Source organism: Musca autumnalis, unplaced genomic scaffold, assembly GCF_047663935.1.
Source record: "Musca autumnalis isolate F117 unplaced genomic scaffold, ASM4766393v1 scaffold_3, whole genome shotgun sequence".
Classification (NCBI taxonomy): Eukaryota; Metazoa; Arthropoda; class Insecta; order Diptera; family Muscidae; genus Musca; species Musca autumnalis.
Genome location: NW_027411866.1, coordinates 241,734,490 through 241,761,077, shown reverse-complemented (window position 1 = coordinate 241,761,077; position 26,588 = coordinate 241,734,490). Strand labels below are relative to the sequence as shown.

Below are 26,588 nucleotides of genomic sequence, written 5' to 3'. Positions count from 1 at the left end.
TGTTTCTTTTCCTTTTCGGAATTTTTGTCAGATTTCGAACAGACAAGGAATTTTTATAATACCAAAGAGTGCAGTCCGATTCTAAATTTAGCTCGATGATTTTTTATTGCAGTGTCTGGACGACGTTTCGAGCTAGGTACAACACCAATTGTTTTGAAGTCGTACTTTTATGATATACAGGAAATATAAGACAACATTACGACGAGAGTTTTAACAACTTTGGTCGTGATTTTGAGTCTCCGACAACATCAAGCTTATTGTAAATAATAAACCTTATATAGCTTTAAACATATTTAGATAAATAAAAGAAAATATAAAGGAAATAACTATAATTCAAGGCGATTTTAATGCTAAAGTAGGGAGGGAAAGAGTTCCTGGAATTACAGGATTATACGGACTAGGTGAAAGGAACGAAAGAGGCGATAGGCTAGTTCAGTTCTGTCAAGAACACAAAATGAACATAGCTAATACAATGTTCTGTCTCCCCCCAAGAATGCTGTACACTTGGAAATCACCCCAAAATAGAAGAGATCACATTGTACGTAATCAAATAGATTTTATTTTAATCAACTCTAGGTATGGGTCATCTGTTTTAAAAACCTCGACCTACCCGGGAGCAGACGTTCCATCAGACCACAATCTTCTGATGATGAAGTTGCGAACAAAGATTGCTGTAACGAAGAAAAGAAAATCTCGACGAAAGCTCGACGTGGCAAAACTTAACGATATCTCTCTGAAAACAAGCCTAAAAGACCGGATAAACCAGGAAATAAACGCAATCAATAGCGAAACCGTTGAAGACATATGGAACGATGTCAAAAATAAACTCAAGCTCATAGCAGAAGACGCTCTAGGATATTATAAACGATCCAAAAACAAGGAATGGATGACACAAGATATATTAAATTTGATGGATCAGAGACGAAAATCTAAAAATAATAATTATGAACTATATTGGGAGCTGAATAGAGAGATTCAAACATCTATACGCGTTGCAAAAAATGAATATTTAAAAAGCCAATGTCTGGAGATTGAAAGATTACAAAAACTTCACGACGATTTCAACCTCCATCGAAAATTAAAAGAAACTGCCGGAGCATACCGAAAAACGCCAGCGAATGTAATATATAATAAAAACAATAATCCCGTATTCGATATCAATGAAAGGAAAATTCTATGGCGAGACTACATAAAAGATGTTTTTACCGACGACAACAGATCAATCTTTGAACAGCACAACCAACAACCACTAACAGGAACAGCAATAAATATAAGAGAGGTGGAAGCAGCAATAAAGTCGCTAAAAGATAAGAAAGCGTGTGGCCCAGATGAGATTCCCTCTGAAATCTTGAAATTGATTAATAATGACAATATAGATCTCTTAACAGAATTATTTAACAAGATATATGATACAGGTCAATATCCACAGGAATGGCTAAAATCAACTTTTATTACCATCCCCAAAAAATCTCACACCAAATATTGCCATGAATTCAGACTAATTAGTCTTATGAGCCACGCATTAAAAATATTCCTTAGAATTATTCATTCAAGAACATATCCAAATTGCGAAAATGTAATGGGAACGTCCCAGTTCGGCTTCAAAGAAGGTATGGGAACCAGAGAGGCTCTGTTCTCCATACAAACTTTGATACAGAAATGTAGAAACGTCCGACACGATAAACTGATAGATATTCTGAAAACTTTAAACATACAGCAGAAAGAAATTCAATGTATAAAGAGCCTTTACTGGCATCAGATTGCTCAAATCGAGGTGAACGGAGAAATGACAGAATGTGTACCTATATCCAAAGGAGTCAGACAGGGATGTATACTGTCTCCCTTGCTTTTCAATATTTACTCCGAACAAATATTTCAAGAATCGGTCAACAGACTTCGATATGGTATAAATATAAGCGGTTCGATTTTAAACAACATTAGATATGCTGATGACACAACCTTAATGGCACATAGCATATCTCAACTTCAGAAACTTGTGGCTACCCTCGCAACTTGTAGTGAAAAGTATGGCCTAAACATTAATATCCAGAAAACCAAGTTTATGGTTATAAGCAAAAAGCAAGGACATAATAACTCAGTATTAAAAATTCATAATTTAAACGTAGAGAGAGTTAAGAGTTTTAAATATCTCGGAGCCACAATTACCGAGCAATGGGACTCGTCGAAGGAAATAAGATGCCGAATAGAATTGGCGAGGGATGCATTTTTGAAGTACAAGAGAGTTTTTACCAGCCATGACGTTAATCTTGACACGAAAACTCGATTTATTAAAGCATATGTCTGGTGAGTCCTACTGTACGCAATGGAAGTATGGACCGTAAAATCTACTGACATTAAAAAGCTAGAAGCTTTTCAAATATGGATATATAGGCGGATACTTAAAATTCCTTGGACTGCCCATGTTTCAAATGCTGAAGTATTGAGGAAAATGCATTGCGAAAGAGAGCTAATATCAAACATAAAAAGGAGAAAAACTGCGTATTTGGGACATATCATGAGGAACCAAAAATATAAATTATTACAAAACATAACCCGCATAAAAATTGAAGGAAACCCGATTAGAGGAAGGAAGGAATTAACATGGCTTGATAACATCAAAGAATGGACTGGTATTCGAGATGAGACAAACTTATTCAGCATGGCGAGACACAGAGAAGAATTTGCGGATTTAATAAATAATTTATGCAATCAAATTATGTACAATTTTGAAATGTAACTAAATTGTATTGGTCGCTAATATTCGGAAAACGAATTTGCAAATAAAGAAGATAGCTTTAAACACATTTAGATAAATAAAAGAAAATATAAAGGAGTATAAATAAAAAAACACAGACATCATATTTATTGTATCGATGGAATGGGTTCAAATGCTGATGAAAAAATCGTATCTTTCACGACTTCGTTTGAACCAATGCAAAAGATGACATGCAATCACGTCATCGCACAGAACCACTTCCTTCAAATTTTGCTGGGTTCCTAATTTCAGGATTTTAGCTTCATCCATTCTTCAAAATTTTACTAAATTTGGTACCTTTGGTAATTTCGTGCCCATAAGTACGAATTTCCAAAACTATCTTAATCGTAAATTCCAACAGTAATCTTAATTAGAAATTTCAAAATTCCCGCCTCCCCATCAATCCAAATCAGAGGATTTCAGCTCCATACGTTCACCCAAATCCAAATTGTACCAAATTTAGTACCATTTTATACTTTTCGTATCAACAGAACTCTTAATTCCGAAATTCAAAATTCCAGCTCTCTCCGATCACCTAAATCCAAATTGATCAAATTTGGTACAATTTCCTACTCTTCGTACCTATATGAACGAATTTTCAAAACTACCTTCATTTCTAAACCTACACTCCAACAGTAATCTTAATTCCAAATCTTAGGATTACAACTCTATTCATTCACCAAAATCCAAATTGTTCCAAATTTGTTTAGTACTTTTCGTACCCATATATGCGAATTTTCAAAACTACCTCTATATCTCAAACCTACACTCCAACAGTAATCTTAATTCCAAATCTAAGGATTCCAGCTCTATCCGTTCACCCAAATCCAAATTGTACCAAATTTAGTATCATTTGGTACTTGTAGCACCCATAAGTACAAATTTTCCAAACTATATCAATCCCACACTCCAACTGTAATCTCAATTCCAAATTTCAGAATTCCTGCTCTAACCATTCGCCCAAATCCAAATTGTATCAAATGTAGTATTATTTATTTGTTTTCTTACACATACGTTCAAATCCCCTAAGCTACCTCTATATCTCAATCCTACACTTCAACAGTAATCTTAATTCAAAATTTCAGGATTCCAGCTCTATCCGTTCATCCAAATTCAAGACGTACCAAATTTAGTACCATTACGTACTTTTCGTACACATGTGTATACATTTCCAAAATTACAACCTTTTGTATGAACTTATGAACAGGGGCATAACCTTTTGACTAATAAAATTCAAAATATTAAAATTATGATAGCTTAGCGCCTTTGCTCTGAATGTCTTCATTAACACAGGTCAATTTTTTTGAAACGCATTTAAGGGCATCGACGCACATAGGAGTAATGTATGTTAAAAGTTAATTAAAACTCCTAAAAACCTCATTTATAATCCGATTGATATAATATTTTGCACAAATGATATCTTTGGTCCAAGGACTATTTTTGTAGAAAATAATGAAAATCGGTCCAGATTTGGATCTATCTCCCATATGTATTAGCATCCGATATGAGGTAAATAATGCACTAACAACGCAATATAGGTCCGATGAAGCTGAAAACTGATACATGCATCCAGAACTAGCCTAGAGTACAGTGTGTCAATTTTGGTTCAAATCGTTTCCGATTTATATAGTCTTATATGTATCCATTCGATTTTTTATTTCTACTTCAGTTATTCCATTTTTATATGAGAAAAAACAGTGATTTTTCGGAATGGCGCAAACTTATATCAAAAGTTATTATACATTCTGATAAATAAGAGCCCCGGTTATAATAATTGTTCCACAAACATCCCAGACGGGACAGGGGAGACTTCTCTCATATCAATGAGTGCACCCCGATACATATTAGCTCAATGATATGGGACCTACTGTTTATCGCCGAGTCCGAACGGCGTGTCTTACGACACCACTTTATAGAGAAGTTTTACATGGCTGAAATACTCAGGAAATGTCGCCAACATTACTGAGGGGTATTTTGCCACCGTTGAAAATGTTTGATGTTGCCTGGCCGGGGAATCGAACCCACGACCATTGCACCACGGTGGCACCCCGGTTATAAGACAGGCCAAAAATTAGTGTTGGCAAACGTTGCCAAAATATTTTTAAATTTGTTTAGAACTGTGCTGCATAAATTATTCCAATTTTACATCAGAAAAAACGTGATTTTTGGGAATGGCGCAAACTTATATCAAAAGTTATGATATGTTCTGATAAATAAGAGTCCCAGTTATAAGACAGACCAAAAATAAGTGTTGGCAAACGTTGCCAAAATATTTTTTTTAATTTTTTTAAAATTGTTTTACATACATTTTTTAAATTTTACTTCAGAAAAACACGTGATATTTCCGAATGGCGCAAACATCTATCAAAAGTTTTGATTTAGTCTGATAAATTAGAGCCCCGGCTAAAAAACATATCAAAAATTAGTGTTGGCAAACGTTGCCAAAATATTTTGTTAATTTTTTTTAATTGTTTTACATAAATTATTCCAAATTTACTTCAGAAAAACCAGTGATTTTTACGAATGGCGCAAACATTTATCAAAAGTTTTGATTTGATCTGATCAATAAGAGCCCCGGCTATAAGACAGATCAAAAATTAGTGTTGGCAAATGTTGCCAAAATATATTGTTAATTTTTTTTAAATTGTTTTACATAAATTATTCCAATTTTACTTCAGAAACCCAGTGATTTTTCCGAATGGCGCAAACATTTATCAAAAGTTTTGATTTAGTCTGATAATTAAGAGCCCCGGCTATAAGACAGATCAAAAATTAGTGTTGGCAAACGTTGCCAAAATATTTTTGTAATTTTTTTAAAATTGTTTTACATAAATTATTTAAATTTTACTTCAGAAAAACCAGTGATTTTCCCGAATGGCGCAAACATTTATCAAAAGTTTTGATTTAGTCTGATAAATTAGAGCCCCGGCTAAAAGACATATCAAAAATTAGTGTTGGCAAACGTTGCCAAAATATTTTGTTAATTTTTTTTAAATTGTTTTACATAAATTATTCCAATTTAACTGCAGAAACAAATTTATAGGTTTTCATGATTGCAGTGGAGAAATATATGATTATTTCAGATTGGCGTAACTATGCGTAGCGTATTATCTTTGAATCAGCATAATCTGCAGAATCTTGCATAAAACATCAAAAGTAACTATGGTCCGCAAACGTTCGCATCATGTAGTATTTCACCATTGAAATTTGAGTTATCATAAAAGATATCTATGAATGACGGGATGTATCACAATAAACTAATAGTGAAGATGCAAAAACAATTATCTTTGTCGATTTTTATGAGCTCTAATACACATGAGTACAAATAAAATAAGTAGATTTGGCGAACGCTGGAACCAAAATATATTTCTATTTTGTAAATGCTTTTTTTAAATACTTCCATATTTAAATATTTCAATGGTTTTAGTTGATAAAAATGAGATTTTTTCAGAATGGCGCAAATATGCCCAATATATTATGATTGGATCTAATGTTGGAGACTTCAGTGCATAAATCACCAAAAGTAATTATGGTCCGCAAAAGTTCGCATCATACACTTTTTCACTTTTGAAATTTGAGTTATCTTAAAAATTATCATAAAAAATATGCATGAAGGAAGAGACGTACCACCATTTTTAAAGAGTGAAGCTGCAAAAACAATTTGGAACTTTTATAAGCTTATCTTGTACGGAGAATATACAAAAACTAAAAACCTTGAAAATTATAAATTTGCGCGAAAATATTTTTATTTCAATGTTCACTTCATTTTATAATATTTGAACATGTACTTTTTTGCTTTCATTATAGCTGAGTTCAATCGGCTGCTGCTTTGGATTGGTTAACCGCAGATAGTTGCGGTTAGTCATAGCGAATGGGGAAAAGAATCAGGTGGCTGTTTACCAATAGTTTGTTTTTAAAAACGCGATTTTTATATGTTGAGTTTTGATCAACTTTTGGCCTATATTACCCGTATGTGCGACGGTACAACCCAAATAAAAAATGGAAAAGTGGGATGTATGCCAATCATCAATAGGCTTCGTTCTCTGTTAGACCCCCATCAACCCCCAAAATTTCGTGAGGATCCGATCAAAATTTCGTAGTGTGATTGCACAAAAATGGTAAAAGGGATGCATTACCGACTATTGCGATATCTCTGTTGTTTGACCACCTATGACAACCTACTTCACATCGTTGTAAAGGTGATATTTTCTACTTTCCTTGCCAGGTTTTGCTTTCGATATACCTCCTACAGAAGGGAGATATTCATTTTTTTGGAAATAAAACGTTGGCCTTTTCTCCAAATAAGTTTTTTTTGTCACATTCCGACCCCTGAATAATATCCGACCATTATCAAAAATCAAAAGGTTTTTTCCTCTGTGGGACCCCCAATAACACCCAAAATTTGGCGACGATCCAGTTAAAATTGCGACCTGTGGCGTGATTTCCAAAAAAGTGGAAAAATGGGATGTATTAGAGACTATTGCGATATCTCCGTTATTTGAATACCTACGCCAACCTGCTTTACATCACTGTAATGATGGGATTTTTTACTTTCATTGTCAGACTTTGCTTTTGGAAGGTCCCGAACCAAAGCTTTGATATTCGTCATTATTATTAAAATCGCAAAAATGAAAAGTTGTGTTCTATCAAAATTGAAACCTGTAGCGTGATTTCCAAAAAAGTGGAAAAATGGGATGTATTACCGACTATTGCGATATCTCCGTTATTTGGATACCTACGCCAACCTGCTTTACATCATTGTTATGATGGGATTTTTTACTTTCATTGTCAGACTTTGCTTTTGAAAGGTCCCGAACCAAAGCTTTGATATTCGTCATTATTATTAAAATCGCAAAAATGAAAAGATTGGTTTTATTTGCGACTATTGCGATATATTCGTTGTTTGATCACCTACGAGAACCCACTTTACATCATTAGAAAGGCGATATTTTCTACTTTCATGGCCAGGTTCTGCTTTTGGTATACCCCATATTGAAGCTGAGATATTCGCTTTGGAAAAAAACGTTGTCTTTTTATCCACATAATTTTTTGCCCATTCCGACCATTCAATATTATCCGACCATCACCAAAATCAATAGGCTTCTTCTTCTCCGGGACCCCCATCACCATCCAAGATTTCGTGACGATCCGATCAAAATTGCGACCTGTAGCGTGATTACAAGGTTTAGATGGACAGACGGACAGACGGACGGACGGACTGACGGAAGGACACACATAGCCAGATCGACTCAGCTCGTCGAGACATTCATTTTGGTATATATAAGTATGGGTCTACGACCATTATTTCGATGCGTTACAAACTTTTTGGCCAAAACCAACTTATAATACCCTCCCCACATAGTGGTGTAGGGTATAATGAAGTGCGATATATATACTAGTTCCCAAGCTTTGCCTTCGTCTGCCACAAAATTAACATTCAATACGCCTGAAGATCGGCTTAACCACCCGTGAAACGTAGCGTAATGGTTGAATGCGTTGGACTTCGGTAGACTCCTAATTTTTCAATGTATATAATAGGTCTAATAAGCTCAACTCGAAAGAGAATTAATTAAATTTTTTTGTTACCCAAATATTTATTATTATTATATTAATATTATTTTGGCTATAACATCCAAACTATTATACCGATCATTACCATTTTGGTCTCATTTGATTCCCCATGATGTTTATACCCTACACCACTATGTGGTAAGGGGTGTTATGTGTGCATTTGTATGTTACATACAAAAGGAAGCGAGATAGACCCATAGTTCCTTCTGGGGATATACATAGAATCACTTTCTGAGTCGATTTATGCATGTCCGTCAGTCCCGATTTAAGGTATTTTAACGATCTTAGCCGCATTTGTTGCCCAAATCAGCTGAAATTTTACATTTGAGGTTCTCAATGGCCGCGAAATTGCTCCACTAAAAATTGCCAAGATAGGTCCACGGTTCGGTATAGTCCCCATATAACGAGACCTCCCGATTTAAGGTATTTTATGGATCTTAGCCACATTTTTTGCCAAAACTAGCTGAAATTTTACATTTGAGATTCTTAATGGCCGCGAAATTGCTCCACTAAAAATTGTCAAGATAGGTCCACGGTTCGGTATAGTCCCCATATAACGATACCTCCCGATTTAAGGTATTTTAGGGATCTTAGCCACATTTTTTGTTTGAACTAACTGAAATTTTACATATGTGGTTCCCAGTGGCCACGAAATTTCGCCACTTAAAATTGTTAAGATAGGTCCATGTTTTTTGTAGCCCCCATATAACGGTACCTCCCGATTTTAGGTATTTTAACGATTTTCCCCAAATATGGCTCCAATTTGCCATTTGGAGTTTAATGAGTTCAAAAAATTTACTTTAATGTTTGTTTTGGGTTATTAAAAAACTTCTCCACCAAGAATTATGGACATACCTATGTCCACGTTTTGATATAGCTTCCATATGAAAGTACCGCTAGATTTTAGGCACTCTGCAGTTTTTATATACTTTTTATACCCTACACCACTATGTGATAAGTGGTATTATGTGTTAGTGCATTTGTATGTAACATACAAAAGGAAGCGAGATAGACCCATAGTTCCTTCTAGGGATATACATAGAATCACTTTCTGAGTCGATTTATGCATGTCCGTCCGTCCGTTCGCAACGTACAGGTCGCGTTTGTTGTCCGATTTTGCTGAGAATTGGGGAATATCGTTTTTTTAGCCGTCGGAAGAACGCTATTGGTGAGAATCGGTTCAGATTTGAATATAGCTCCCATATATATTCTCGGCCGATTTCGCGTATTTGCTGCACCAAACATTCTATATAAGTCCGATTTCAATGATATTTGGAGTGTGTGACTGAATTCGGTCTGAAAATAAATGTGCCAAATTATATTGAAATCGGTTAAGATCTGGATATAGATCCGATTTATATTTTACATATTCACAGTGGTGTAGGGTATCATATAGTCGGCCCAGCCCGACTTTGATCCTTTCCTTACTGGTTTTTATTTAAAACTATTTTTTGTAATTTTTGACTGGTAAATGGACCTTTATTTTGAAAAAAGTCGGATTACATTTAAAATTTTGTAATTTTTTGTAAATTCCGTGAATACTGAGTAACATTTTACAAATATTATGAAATCTACTCATTGCTTGTTAAAATAAAATAATTAGCGTTTTTATAATAATTTTTTCTTAAAGGCAGAAGAAAAACCGCGATAACTTTTGTCCGCAACTACCAAAAATTTGCTCGCGAGCGGATTTGTACTGGGGAATGTTTTCTTAACCTACGTATGTACCAAAAATCGTTGATTTAGCGCAAAAAGATACAATATTTTTTTTTGGAAATGAAAGAATTGGCAACATTTCCCATATAACTGACAGATACATTTTGTTGTTTGTTTTCTATTCACATTCATATGCTGAGAAACTCAAGAGACAGTTTATTTTTGTCTGGGTTCCTAATTAATTTTACTCAATTTATTATAGTTCATTCATAATATGACGTTTCCATATCTAAGTAAATATTTATTTGTCTATTTACATACATATGTATATAAAAACAGTGTGTACGCATTTGCAGATATACAAATATACTGTTGTCTAGTTATCGACGTCATAACATATTATTGTTTGATTTGATTCGAAAAAAATCAATTTGAAAATGTCCAGTCTAGTGCAAAAAAAAAATTCTAAAAGACCGCGTCACATTATAAATCGCTTTAAATATTTTGAATATTTTTTGGCATACCGACAGAAGCATAAGTTTTGGGAACAATTCAAAAAATAGATATACAGTGGTGATCAATTAAATGGGGTCAATCAACGAAGAGAGAAATGCGAAATATAAAATAGAAAAACCTTGAAAAAATAAAGATAGAAAATAATAAAAAGAATAAATCTAACTTAAAAAAGTGAACAGTGGCAATATTTTGCACAAAGAAGTGTCAACTTAAAGTACACTTGAAAGTTGTTTCCTGGACTTTAAATATACCTATGCTCGTAACATTGTATTGTGAGCTGTTTTAACGTATTAACATGGATAGTTATAATAACTAAATAAGTATTAACAAGTAACTAAATAAGTGGGTGACGTAGGGGATGGAAGATACCAAGGAACGGTCCTGACCGGCTTTAACATGGCAAAGCCCAGGATTTATCTTCGTCGCTCTTTCACCTCAAGTGGACACTGACCTCCCCGTGGTGTCACCTAGGGAACTGCCTTTAACACCCGTTCAAGGTAGTGAGCTAAAACGTGCCGCGCGTTCACCCATAACAACGTTAAAAACTTGGGTTTGGGGGTCGGGTTAGTAACCCTCCCCTAGAAAAAACAGCCTTCTATGAAAAAACGAAAGAAAAGAGAAACAAACCCCTCTAAAGTTGACGAACTCCGCAAACGTTTTAAGGACCATGATTTGCAAATCTGCACCTGGAATGTTCGCAATCTTTATAGATAAGGTGCAGTTTACGCATTGGCAGATGTACTTGAAAAGTATAAGGACGACATTACTGCCCTACAGGAAATACAATTTAACGGGAAAGGCGTCACAACAGCACCTAAAGGTGACGCACTTTATTATAGCTGCCATGATACAAAGCATGAGTTTGGTTGCGGATTTGTAGTTGGTCGGAGGTTAAAACATCTGGTCTCCAGCTTCACCACAGTGAATGAAAGACTCGCTGTAATTCGATTAAAAGCTAAATTCTTCAACATCAGCTTTATTTGCGCTCATGCTCCCACTGAAGACAAGGACGAACAGACCAAAGATATATTTTACGAGCGCTTAGAAAAAACTTATGACCGTTTGCCCTGCCCATGACATTAAAATTATACTAGGCGATTTTATTGCCAAAATTGGAAAGAAGAATATCTTTGGCCCAATTCGGGAAATTCAGTCTCCACAGTGAAACATCTGACAATGGTATGAGGTTGATAGACTTTGCAGCTGCAAGAAACATGGAAGTTAATAGTACCAGATTTAAAAATCTCGATATTCATAAGGGCACCTGGCTGTCTCCAGATCAGAAAACAAGAAATCAAATTGGTCATGTTGTGATAGATGGAAGACATTCATCGAGCGTGTTGGATGTACGATCGGTTCGAGGTGCAAACCTAGTCTCGGACCACTACCTTGTTGGAGCGAAGGTACGTACCAGACTAAATGTAGCAAACAAATTGCGAAAAGACACAAAGCGGAAGTTGGACATCGGCAAGCTGTAAACACAACATATAGCCACAGCATATTCCACTCAACTGGCCCAATTGCTTAATCAAAGCACTATTCATCCCGATAACATATCAGCGCAATGGCAAAGCATTGCCCACTCCATGCAAGTAGCCGCAAAATCCATACTTGGATTCCAGAGACCTCCACCAAGGAATCCATGGTATGACCAGGAGTGTCGTGCTGCTACGGAAGAGATAAATGCGGCATAGAGGGCTACTTTACAATCAGTAGTAACGCGTAGCGCACGATAGAGGTATCAAGAGAAAAGGAGAGAGGAGAAACGTCTTTTCCGCAGGAATAAGAGAGAGATGGGGAGTGTAAACAAATCGAGATGTACAGGAGACAGAATGAAGTCCGAAAGTTCTACCAAAGAGTGAAACATCAAACTGATGGCTTTAGAACTGGCACATCCTCCTGTAGAGACCACTAAGGTAATCTGGTAACTGATACAGATTGTGTGCTAAGGATATGGAAAGAGCATTTTTCCAAACTGCTGGTAAGCAATAGTAGCGAAGTCGACGAAGATACCACAGATCCAATCCCAGAAGATGGTATTGAATGTATACCGCCCAGCCAAGATGGGGTAAAGACAGCAATAAACCGGAATAATAATAATAATAATAATAATAAGGCAGCATGAGCTGATGGCCTACCAGCCGAGCTGTTTAAAACCGGAGGCGACACGCTGATAAGGTGTATGCATCAGCTAGTTAGCTCCATCTGGCAGGAAGAACCTGAGCATCCTATGTCCCGTCCACAAGAAAGGAGATAAGACTTTATGCTCTAACTATAGGGGCATAAGTCTTCTCCCTATCGCCTACAAGATAGTGTCAGGGATATTGTGCGAACGACTAAAACCCATGATCAACGAAATAATTGGACCATACCAATCGGTTTAGACCTGGCAAGTCCACCATGGACCAGATATTTACCCTGCGGCAAATCCTGGAGAAGACCCAAGAGATGCAGATCGACAGCTACCACCTTTTTGTCGATTATAAAGCAGTCTTCGACAGCCCGCTAGGCAAGGTATTCCAAGCCATGTTTGAATACCCGCAATGCTCATTCGGCTTTGTAAAATGCCTCTAACTGACACAAGATCTTCAGTTAAAATAGAAAAGAACCTTTCCGAAGAGTTTTGTACCAAAAGAGGTTCCAGACAAGGAGACAGCCTTTCGTGTGATCTTTCAACATCCTGCTGGAAAAGGTTATACGAGAGGCAAACATCAAAAGAAGTGGCACGATCTACACCAATAGCCACATGTTACTTGCTTATGCTGATGATATAGACATCATGGGACGATCAGTAAAAGAATTAACCGTTACCTTTACTGAGGTCGAATCTGCTAAAGTGGGTCTGGCGGTAAACGGTGAGATGATCAAGTTGATGGTGTCGACGCGCAATGCGTCCATTAAGTTCGGACCAACTATGGAAGTTGGTTCCTATAATTTTGAGGTAGTAAAAGACTTCCTCTACCTCGGCACCTCCGTAAACACAACAAACGACATCAGTTGTGAAATAAAAAGAAGAATTATATTGGCCAACAGATGCTACTTTGGTATAAGTAAGCAGTTTAAAAACAAAGCCACATCTCGTCAAACAAAAATAACGCTCTACAAAACACTGATACTACCCGTGCTGATGTATGGCTCCTAAGCCTGGGTACTTGCGCAAGCAGACATGGCAGTGCTTGGTGTGTTTGAGAGAAAAATTCTTCGAAAGGTCTACGAGTACGGACCAATCTGCGTTGACGGTTAATATCGACGACGCATGAACCACGAGCTGTATCTGCTATACAACGACATCAATATAGTTAAACGTATCGAGATGCAGCGATTTCGTTGGCTAGGCCATATCATAAGATTGGGCGAAGAGGAACCCGCTAGAAAGGCGTATAAATACGAACCGCTTGGCGGTGCACGCAGAATTGGCAGGGCAAGGAATAGATGGCGCAAATAAGTGGATAAAGAGATGAAAAGGCGCGGTATTCCAGAAAACGAAGCACTAAACAGAGAGAATTGGAAATCTTTTCTTAGTTCGGTATATGGAACAAATGTTCGGTAATGGACCAGCTAAGTAAGTAAGCAAAGTATGAACCAAATCCGTCACTCCCTTCACGAGTTATCGTGCGCATAATTTTTCGGAACATTTTTGAACTTTTGTGGGAGGGTACCTGAACGAGTGGACCGATATGGCTTATCTTCGATCTTAAACTAAGTTTGGACATTATTTTGCGAAACCCAAATTTTGGACCGAATCGGTGGATCAGTTCGAGGGTTATCTTGCGCTCCAACCACTACACACGGGTTTTGTTTGCACCATTCAGGCTATTTTCTCAGGAAGTATGGGCTTGTCCCTGATGAAACTTAAACCGCCGTATAGAGGACAGTGAATACAAGTTGAAACAATAACAATCAAAGCGATTCAAGAGCAGGTCCTAAACTGAACTTTTCCGAAATTTTGTGTGGGAGGTAACTGAAGAAGTGGACCGATTGAGTCCATATAGGAACCTTATCTAAGTCCGGTAGAAATTTCACGATGTGCAAAGTATGGACCAAATCGGTTACTCCCTTCAACAGTTTTCGTGCGCACAAATTTTCCGAACATTTTTGAACATTTGTGAGGGAGGTACCGGAAGGAGTGGACCCATATAATCCATATTCGAACTTAAACTAAATTTGGACAAAGTAGCACGAAAGCCAAATTTTTGACCGAATCGGTTAATCCGTTCGAGAGATATCGTGCGCTCCAGCCAGCCAGACAGAGAGACTGGCGGACATGGCTAAATCAACTAGAAATTATCTGAAACGGACTTCGTCCAAACATACTTTGGGTCTAAAGCTATTATTTCGATGAGGCCCATTTTGCCAGTATGAAATTGTGGTATATACACTCGTTAGCATAAATGCTGAGGGTATAGTCACGTGACATTAGATATGCGCAAGGTAACGTGGACTCAGAATTTTATTTTAGATGAGTAGTTCACTATGTTGCAAAAATAAATTTAGACATAAGATATGTTCTTTTACGTAAAAGTAACTTCAAATAGTTTTCCAAGAGCGTTACCTTACTTCATTGATTTTCCACTTTTAAAAAGTTAAGAAATGTATGTGAGTGATTCATTTTTCCTCTATTTCTATGTCCTCTAAAATTCTAAAAACACATTCATACATAGGCTTCTCAATCATGATTTATGCATTACCTACCACATTAAAAAGTTCATTGTTTGTTCTTGGGGTTTCTCTTGTTTTTCTTTTCTTTTTTTTTTTTTTTTTTTTGTTTTAATTAAAACATTATTTTTTTCAATGTCCACACAACAAAACAACAAAATAATTAACATATCACAAAAGTATTCAAGTAAAACTGCATTAAAATAACAACAACTAATACTGCTACAAACGCCCATTTACATGTGGAAATGTTTCATTCTTGTAATGTATTTTTGTTTTCTATTCAAAACATTATATTCGTGTTTTTGTTTTTGTCGTTGTTGTTCTTAATTTCACCATGAATGAATAAAAGATTTAAAGAACATTTTATGTCATGCAAAGGCACTTTAAACACTTGGACCCATTTAATAATGGATGGCGGTTAAGCAAGTCTACGTACGGCTGCAGCAGGCGAAGCACGCAAGTGTTGTTAATATAGAAATTTTGCTACAAAAAAAAAAAAAAAAAAAACAACTTAAGAACTAATGGAGGATGGAGGCACCATAGGAATTTAGATTTAAGTGCAAACAATTTTCCACAAGAAAAAGGTGTTTTATTTTCTATTTTTCTTTGCGACCCAATAAAGGGTATATATTTTGGATCGGGGTAACATCCTGTGACGATCTAGCCATGTCAGTCTACCCGTCTGTTGTAATCAAACTGACATCCAAAGGAATTGAGATATGTCTCTAAAATTTTGCACAAATGCATCTTGCATGTGCAGCAAAGGGGGGCTATATAAAGTTCGATGGGTTATACCAATGTTTTAGTATAACTCCAATATAAAGGTACTTCCCGATTTCAGGTATTTTGAGGGTTTAACTACTTTTGTCTACAGTATTATCTGTAATTTGATATTTAAGGCTATAAACATTTCTCGCAACTCATTTTGAAATGTCCTCTCAGCCACTATTGCGGCGGTTAGTACAAATTTTTCGGGTACCTCAGTCACAAGGGTTCAAAATGTTCCCTTAAGCACTGTTTCAAATATTTTTCATTAAATGTAGGTCCTTGTGGTTTTGACTACAACACTACAATATGTTGGGGGTAAGCTCATGCTTCCTGCTTACATGCTTCCGAACATTTTATACCCTCCGCCACGAACTGTATTGAAATAAATCTGAATATGGATATTGAGGCTAAATCCTTCAAAATACTGAAAACCGGGAGGTACTGTTCTATGGGAGCAATATGAAGATGTGGACATATACCGACAAATTTCAGTTGGTTTGTTTTATGCCCCCATTAAAGACTGCATACAAAATTTCAGCTATTTCAATGGGATATTGAGGCCACAACCTTCAAAATACCGAAAATCGGGAGGTACCTATCTAAGCGGGCTATATAAAGACAAATTTTACATGGAAAGTTGTATATCCGCAACGAAGACTGAATACCAAATTTCAGCCATTTCGGTGAAATGTTGAAGCCACAACCTTCAAAATTCCGAAAATCCGAAGGTACCGTTCTATGGGGGCTATATAAAGAAGTGGAACTATACAGACAAATTTTAGAATCAAAGGTTTATTCATTGAGGTGGGATATTGAGGCCAAAACCTTGAAAATACCGAAAATCGGGAGGTACCGTTCTTTGGGGGATATACAAAGGCGTGGACCTATTCCGATATATTTCAGGCGGAAAGTTTTATACCCCTAACGAACACTTAATACGAAATTACAGCCATTTCGGTGGCATATTAAGGCCACAACCTTCAAAATACCGAAAATCGGGAGGTATCGTTCTATGGGGACTATATGAAGAAGTAGACTTATACCGATAATTTCAATTGGAAGGGTTTATTACCCGAACGAAGACTAAATACAAAATTTTAGACATTTCGGTGGGATATAGAGGCCACAACCTTCAAAATGCCGAAAATAGAAAGGTACCGTTCTTTGTGGGCTGTATGAAGACGTGGACCTATGGTATGTTTTATGTCCCCAACGAAGACTTAATACCAAATGTTATCCATTTCGGTGGAATATTGAGGCTAAAACCTTGAAAATTCCGAAAATCGGGAGGTACCTTCTAAAGGGGGCTATATGAAGACGTGGGCCTATACCGACAAATTTCACATAGATAGGTCCACATTTTCATATAGTTCCCATAGGCCGGTACCTTCCGATTTTCGGTATTTTGAAGGTTGTGGACTCAATATCCCACCCAAATTTTACCAAATTTTAGCCATTTCGGTGGAATGTTGAGGCCACAACTTTCAAAATTCCGAAAAAGCGAAGTTACCGTTCTATGGAGACTATATGAAGACGTGGACCTATATCAAAAAATGTCAGGTGGTATATTTTATGTCCCCAACTAATGACTAAATACCAAATTTCAGCCCTATCGGGGGTATATTGAGGCTAAAACCTTAAAAATACCGAAAATCGGAAGGTACCGTTCTATGAGGGTTCTATGAAGGCGTGGACCTATACCAACAAATTTCAAATGGAAATTTGTATATCCCCGACGAAGACTAAATACCAAATTTTAACCATTTCGGAGTGATATTGAGGCCACATCCTTCAAAATACCGAAAATCGAGAGGAACTGTTCTATGGGGGTATATATAGAAGTGGACCTATACCGACAAATTTCAGGTGAACAATGTTTTCCATCAACGAATGCATAACAACAAATTTCAGCCATCTCGGTGGGATATTGAGGCCGTTCTATGGGGGCTATAAGAAGACGTCGACCTATACCGACATATTTTAGGTGGAAAGGTTTGTTCCCCGAACGAGGATTAAAGACCTAATTTTAGCCATTTCTGTGGGATATTGATGTCGTAACCTTATACCGCATATCTGGTGGTACCGATCTGTGAGGGGATATAAAGACGTGGATCACTACCGACAAATTTCAGGTGGAAAGTTTTATACCCGCAACGAAGACAAAATACCAAATTTCAGCCATTTCCTTGGGATATTGAAACTAAAATCTTGAAAAAACTGAAAATCGAGAGGTATGACAATTTGGAGTTGATTTAGCCATGTCCGTCCGTCTGTCTGTGTGGATGGCTGGAGCGCACAATAACTCTCGATCTGATCAACCGATTCGGTTCAAAATTTGGCTTTCGCAATATTTTGTCCAAACTTAGTTTAAGTTCGAAGATGGGTTATATCGGTCCACTCCTTCCGGTACCTCCCCCACAAAAGTTCGAAAATGTTCATAAAATTTGTGCCCAAGATAACTCTTGAAGGAAGTAACCGATTTGATTCATACTTTGCACATCGTGTAATTTCTACTAGACTTAGATGAGTTTCCAATATGGACTCAATCGGTCCACTCCTTCAGGTACCTCCCACACCAAATTTCGGATAAGTTCAGATTAGGACCTGCTCTCGAATCGTTTTGATTTTTGTTGCAACAACTTGTATTCACTGTCCCCCATACGGCGGTACAAGTTTCATCAGGGGCAAGTCCATACTACCTGAGAAAATAGCCTAAAAGTTACAAAAAATCCCTATAACACCGTGTGAAGTGGTTGGAGCGCAAGATAACTCTCGAACAGATCTGCCGATTCGGTCCAAAATTTGGCCTTCGTAATATTTTGTTCAAACTTAATTTATGTTCGAAGATAAGCCATATCGGTCCACTCCTTCAGGTAGCTCCCCCACAAAAGTTCAAAAATGTTCGGAAAAATTTGAGCGCACGAAAACAGATTTGGAATGACGTTTTTTTTTTCTTAATCTATCTACCAAAAATCATTGATGTAGTAATTATTTTTTTTTTTTTTGATTTCTTTGAAATGGAAAAGACGATTTTGGTAATTTTTCCTGATATACTTAGTAGGGTCTCCTACGAATATTTCGACGGTTACCAACGGAATGAAAACTTCAATTATACCCTCTATATTATAGTTTAGGGTATAAAAACAGGGATCTGTTTACAGCGCATTTAGGTCCATTCTTTTTAGTCCATTCATAGGTTGCAGTTAGTTTTGCTAAGCGAATCTGATTTGCTTGCTTTCAATTTAACTGTTTTTAAACTAAAAACGATTTTTCAGTACTTATTCATAGTAACGGCTCAATGCTTGGTGTCAGTTGCAGTATCTCACAACAACGAGGTGTAACAAACGAAATTACTAACAAATGCTACCTCCTCCCTATTGTAGTGAGAGCAAAAACATAATTTCTGTTAAACATTTGTTTAAAAAAATCACGCTTTGAAGTCACTTGGGGGTAATTTAAATTAGTTTTGTTTAACAAAAAATCAAATCAATTTTGACTTCAAAAGTATTCCCTCTTATATTTCCAAATACATATTTTTAGAATAAACAAAAAATCCAAACGACAAGCAAATCTAACCGACAATCAATGGTGTCAATCAATTTCGTTTGTCCTACATTAGTTTTCGTTTGTGACCATTCTGACATGTTGTGGCAGAGTTTCTTTAAGTGTTTTATTTTTGATTGTTTGAGTGGAGTATTCACTATGTTGATTTAAATGAATTCAATTTTCTTTTCAGCTCGATGGAAATTCAACATGTTATACACTACACTACAGAAGAGTAAGAGTAAATTAGAGGGAATTGTTTTGACAGACTTAAAAAGGAATATTTTTATGTTTTTTCTTATGAAGTCTTCTTTGTAAAAAAAAAATATTTTGTATTGGCAACACATACTCTACATATTGCTTATTTGCTACAATTTTGACTATTGAATTTTGACTTCCTCACTTAAAAAGAAGCGCATGGTTTGAAGTTACTTATTAGTCTGTAAACTCAAAAGACTCGTTTAATTATTTTTGCCAAACTTAAAATAAATAAGCTCTTACTCATTGATTTCTTATGATATAGTTTATCTGTTCCAGAACTTCAAGAATCTAATCATTACTAATTTTTTTTTCAATAAAGGTTCTGGAGCAGACACAGTCTCTGCAATGGAGAAATACACTTAAAAAACTTGTTGTTCTTAAAATTTAAATTAAACTGAGTTACTTTACAATTAATAAGGAACTACTATGTATAGGACGTGATAGTGATTTTGCATGATCTGATCTTTAAAGTATTTTTGGGAATTCTTCTTTATGACCAATCATATTTATCCTAGATCTCTTGCCTATACAAAAATAAGGAATAGTTTTTTATTTCTTAACTTTTTTGCAACAACAAAGAAAGAAAGAAGAAAGTTCGATGACAGAGAAGACATACTCATAGCCGACATGTCGGATGAGCTGCAAAACGAACAGCGAAACTATTCATATAAGTTCGTGGTTGTGTGGGTTCAAATCGTCGACTTTCCCTTTTCACTTGCAAAAATCAACGCTCATTAAGTTCTACTCTGAACGAGAAAATTAATAAAAATTAAAAATAAAATGATTTTCGCCCTACTAGGTAAAATTTCAGAAAATAAAAGCAAAACTGAATTAGTTTACAAATAACCAATCAGAAACCGTTGCACATTAGAAAGACTGAACCAAAACATACAATACTGAACAAAATTGCTTTTGCACCACAATATTGAAGAAAGACTATTTTCAATTTATTCACTAATAATGTTATTAACGCTACTTCGAAAACGAAGAATTTGGTACAGAAAATATAAGCAACAAATAAAAGAGGGCTCTAGTCGATCGGGGCCGACCATGTGATACCGTACACCACTTCGCCTGGTCACTAGTTTTCCGCGGAATTTATTTATGTATATGATTGCGAAATCAGCCTTGTTCCTTCGGGGTTGTTGTGGGAACATATTTGCATTATTTAATAAGAGACAGGTGGGTCGTCTTGGCTACATAGATAGCCAAAAAATTTAAAAAACAAATGGTGTTAAAATAAGTAAAAAAAAGTATCAGTCAGCTTTGCCGACAGAGATATACCCTCTGCCTATGTGAATTGAAACATTCATCTAAGGACAGATCGCATGTATTTGAGGTCTTTTCAGAATTTTGTGACCCATTTTGGACATTTTAATTTGCCGACAATGTGGATTAGGATCAAAGTTCAAAAGTGTTGCGGAAGAGATACTTGAATATATGGACCTACATAGTCCATTATAGAAGTGGATCTTATTGTGGGATAGATTTCGATAGATTTCGCACCCACTATTCATATCAGTGGGTCATCGTATAACTTTTGGACCAGTATGCCTGGAAGCATGGACTTTTCCACGGAAAATATACTATCGCTGTAAACAGGACCACTACGAACAGTAGCGGTATACATTTCCCAAGGATCTTCGAACAGAACCTAAACTACACTTAGACACAAATATTTAACTTTTGTGGGTGCAGTACCCTAAGGAGAACAACATATTAGGAGATTCAAAGTTTGGACCAACTTGGTTGCCCCGTTCAAGAGAGTGCATACCATTTTAGTGACCTTTCACCGTGCACTTGAATCAAGTTTAAATGGAAGGTGCTTACACCTGGGAAGTTTTTGCTGATTCTGAAACTACAATGTTCATAGATGAGAAAAATCAAAAAACTTCTTTACAAGTGGTGTCATATGAATCGGGGTGCACTCATTGATATGAGAAAAGTCTCCCTTGTCCCATCTGGGATGTTTGTGGAAAAATTATATTATATAATATATTCTTTAGTCCCTTTCCAAAAGATTTGCAGTTTTCAAGCCAAATCCTGAAGACCTATGAAAAAATCTGAAAGTTTAATCTGAACCTCTATATTTCAAAAATGGTAAAATCTAGGAAAATACCAATCAGCCAGTCTTGTACAGAATTTTCACTGCTGAAACATTTTCTTTAGTCCCATTCCAATAGGACTTGCTGTTTCCAAGCAAAATCGTGAAAACAAAAAAAAAAACTAAAAATGTGAACTTTGATCGCGATTTATTTAAAAATCCCCCCAGCGATTTTCTCTGTTTTTTTTATTTTTTCATCTATAAACATAGCTCTTTCAAAATCCGAAAAAAAACATCCCTGGTGTAAGCGGTTTTCATTTCAAGTTTGTTAAGGTACACTGTGTATAACATTGTTTTATAAGGAGGCGATACAGTCAATCCATTGTCCTAATGTGAACTTTTATATCTCAACAACTGTAAAAACTACGAAGATAGAGAATTTTCATAGCTTCATAGCTCATAGCTTTAGTCTCATTTCCATAGGACTTGTGGTTTCCAAGCAAAATCGTGAAAACCTAAAAACCCTTAAAAATGTCAACTTGAATCGCGATTTATTTTAAAGGTGTTTTTTTTTCCTCTATGAACATGTAGTTTCAGAATCTGAAAAAAAACTTCCTAGGTGTAAGCACCTTCATTAAAATTTGATTCAAGAGCACCGTGCTTTTTAAATATTGGGGGAAGTATTAGAATTACGGTATTGCCCATATTCGAACTCAAAGTAAGTTTGGACAAAATATGACGAAGGCCAAATTTTGGACTAAACCGGTTGATCAGTTCGAGAGTTATTGTGCTCTCCAGCTACTGCATATGGTGCTATAGGGGATTTTTACACCTTCCGGGCTGTTTTCCCAAGAAGTATGGACTTGCCCCTAAAAAAACTTTTACCGTCGTAATTAAGACAGCGAATGCAAGTTGCTTCAACAGAAATCAAAGTTATCCGAGAGGTCAGGTCTTAAAGTGAACTTATCCGAAATTTTGTGTGGAAAGTACCCGAAGGAGTGGATAAATATATTCCATGTTCGAATCTGATCTATGTCTGGTAGATATATTAGGGTGTGTAAAGTATGGACCAAATAGGTCACTCCCTTCAAGAGTTATCGTGCGCACATTTTTTTCCGAACATTTTTGAGGAGTTTACCCATATGGCTTATCTTTGCACTTAAACTAAGTTTGGAAAAATTTTGGTCCGAATCGGCAGATCCGTGTCATACACATGGTGTCATACACACAGAAACATATATGTTAGAAATATGTTTGGATCCAAACAAATAGTTGTTTGGGACTGATTGCAAACAAATATATGTTTGGATCCAAACATAATTTGTTTTTGTCCAAACAAATATAAGTTGGCAACATTTTGTAACATATCTCAGTTTTATATGTTTGGGTACCCACATATTTTTTATGTTAGAACATATTTTTTATGGGTGGAGAAGATTTTCGTCAAAGACCTGTGTGCTTGGTGTAATAGGAGACGCAGACGTTTTGTGATGTGTATGCGTAAAACACGTGTGTTTCGTGCTATGTTGTTGTGTGGTATTAATTATGTTGGTCCTTTTTCATCAGTGTTCTAGAGAACATCGTCATGTAAAGACGGTAAAGTGAGTGAATAAATCAGTGTTTTGTCTTTTCTTAAACAAATTGTGCTTTTTAGTAAATTAAATGTCCAATACATTTTATAATTGAATCAAAAAGGTGAATGGAAATATTTTATTGGACAAGGAAGCATTTAATATTGGTAATTACATCAATACATTTTTCATATACATACATACATACATACATACATACATACATACATATGTATATTTGGAATATGGATGTACCTATTTATTACATTATATAATCATTTGATTCCAGATGCCGATTTCCCGCTGATGATTTCAACTTTAAAGAAAATGTGTTTTATTACACAACTAAGAAGAAGCGTCGTTCAACGATGTTCCTATATATTTTTTTCTTTTTAAAAGTGCGACTTTTTATAAGTTATTTCATTCAGTTTTTCTTTGTCCATATTTACATTCGGCAACTTTCCTTGCGGCAATTGTCAGTTTGTCGGTGAGAGAGGGTGTTGAGAGTCAAAGGGTTACCACATATGTACCTCACCTCTCTGTCGTTCAAACTGACAAGGAAAATTGCCTAATGTAAATATGGACTTTTATTAAAGTGTGTTATGTATTTCTTTGGAATTTTGTATGTACCTATGTGTCTTTGCTGTTTTGGCTTTTTTCTATGCCCTTCAATAAAAAAACACCACCATTTATAAATGTGTATATATGTATGTCAGAAATAGCCAGTGAGCGCTTGCTGGGAGCAAGTGAGCATACATTTCAATGTGTTTCGCATTAACTCCCTTGCCCTCAAAAGGCTCCCGCTGGTGCATGTGTTTGTTTTTTTTTTTGTGGCTTTTGGTTTTGTATTTGCATCCAAACATATAATTTGTTTGCAGAACCCAAACATATGTTATGTTTGGGACTGCTTGCAAACAAATATATGTTTGGGCATATGTTAGAGAGGCCATTTTTTTCTGTGTGTAGGGACTTTCAGAATATTGCTTCTCTCCACCAAAATTAAGCTTTGTGAGCGATATCAATGAGAGCAAACCTACACGCAGAATATATGAATGTAGGTTCATGTTTGGGTATATTCCCCATACGACGGCATGGTAGAATAAGAAAAGGTAGCAGCAATACACAGCTGACTGAACTGGGTTGTAACGTTAGTGTCAAATTTCATATGACATTTTATACATTTATTTCTATTTCGATGTACATTAGGGACATATATTTTTTGAGAAAAAAATATATCATTCGGAAAAAAAACATTTCCCAGAAAGACTTCTTCATATCAATGATATGTAACCTCCTCCAAGTTCGAACGATAAGCCGCGCAGTAAATCCCCGCTTGTAGAGGCGATACAACGTTTGTTAATATGTGAGGTATTTTGTTAAAATTTAAAAAAATAAAGCCCTAATAAACATGTGCTTCTTTGATTTCTAAAACAAAACATTGAAACAGCTTCTCCTTTTTCTATGAATTTCCAGCGACCCCAAACTTTTCTGCAAGAATTCTACTTTCTGCGAGAATTTATGCATTTAGTGGGATGATGTGGAAACATAAAAATTGAAAATGTAACGAATTTTCATTCATGTTTTCCAAATATTGAACCAAATGTTAAAAATTATTAGTTTTTTAAATTCCAATAATTTATAGACATTTCCTTGTTTTGTTTACAAATACAACTGGCAGTAACGTTACAAACAAAAACAAATTCCTTTGTGGTTGTTGTTCGAGTTGTATTTGTTGTAGTATTAACTTTACCTTGTATTTGTTCTACCATGATACGACGGTATATCTTGATTTAACATATGTTGAGGTTTTTGCACTGTAGTTATTGAAATTTGGTATTCATTTGGTAAAAATTCGTCGAGGTCGATCATGAATTATTGAGAAATCTGGAAATATCATTCCATGAGGGATATGTAAATGATATTTTTATTAAAAATGCTTAATTATGGTCACTTCGATTCGAAAATTCTACTGAAAATTGAAATTAAATACAAGTAAAAAAGTATCAGTCGGCTTTGTCGACAGAGATATACCCTTAGCCTATGTTAATTCAAACTTTCATCTACGGACAGATCGAATGTATTTACGGCCCTGTTTGGTCCTTTGAACTTGCAGGCAAAAATGTGGATTAGGATTAAAGTTCAAAAGTGTTGCGGAGAAGGAATCGACCGACATAGTCCATTATTGAAGGGTATCTTATTTTGGGAGTCACACCTTTTTTTGATAGATTTCGCGCCCACTATTCATTTCAGTGGGCCATCGTATAACTTTTTGACCAGTATGCTAGGAAGTATGGATTTGTCCACGGAAAACATAATATCGCTGTTAACAGGACCACAACGAACAGCAACGGTATACATTTCCAAAGGATCTTCGAACAGACCCTCAACTACACTTAGACACAAATGTTCAACTTTTGTGGGGGCGGTACCCTAAGGAGATATGGATACTTTTAGAAGTTAAACTAAATTTGAACAAAATATTAGGAGATAAAAAGTTTGGACCAAATTGTTTGACCTTTTTAAATATTGTGGGAAGTACTGGAAGTTGTGGACCTTATATTCGAACTTAAAGTAAGTTCGAGGGTTACTTAAACTAAGTTTGGACAAAATATTACGAAAGCCAAATTGATCCGTTCGAGAGGTATCGGACGGACGTGACTAAATCAACTCTATATTGTCTGAAACGGATTCCGTCCAAACATACTTGAGGTCTAAAATCATTATTTCGATGAGGCTAATTTTGCACGACTGAACGGGTATATCTGGAGATATCGATACATACTTGGAGCCATTTGATAAAATATCCGCATGCAGGTTTTCCACTTGCTAAAAAACAGAAATGCTAAATTAGATTGATATACACCTTAATAAGGTTTACACGGAGAAACCAAACAAATGCAGGAACATTTATTTGATATACATACATATGTGAAACAACTTTTTTCTGGAGTCAAGCTTTTTTCAACATCTACGATTCCGACTTCAAATCCGAAACTCTATTTTAATATAATTTTTAAAATCGTGTTTAACTATGACTGGGATCGTTATTACAACTGTATACTATTTTATCGTTATAAGCCCCGAAATATGCCAATAACTTGGGCCGTCACTCCAGTACAGATTTTTACTGCGGGTAGTCTTTGTAGTTTTATTGCAACGCTATAAGTTTATTCTCCATGCTTTCTTCGATAATGGCTCGAAAGTTCCAAAATCGTTTAATCGTGTCATTTAAATCATGTGGATC

General features: G+C 35.9%; 1 protein-coding gene across 4 annotated transcripts in view; it reads right to left on the bottom strand.

Moving 5' to 3' along the window:
* The window catches only part of SmydA-8 (SET and MYND domain containing, arthropod-specific, member 8), a 94,518-nt gene that overhangs the window by 4,953 nt on the left and 62,977 nt on the right, over positions 1 to 26,588 (bottom strand). The gene's annotated exons all lie outside the window — the stretch shown is intronic.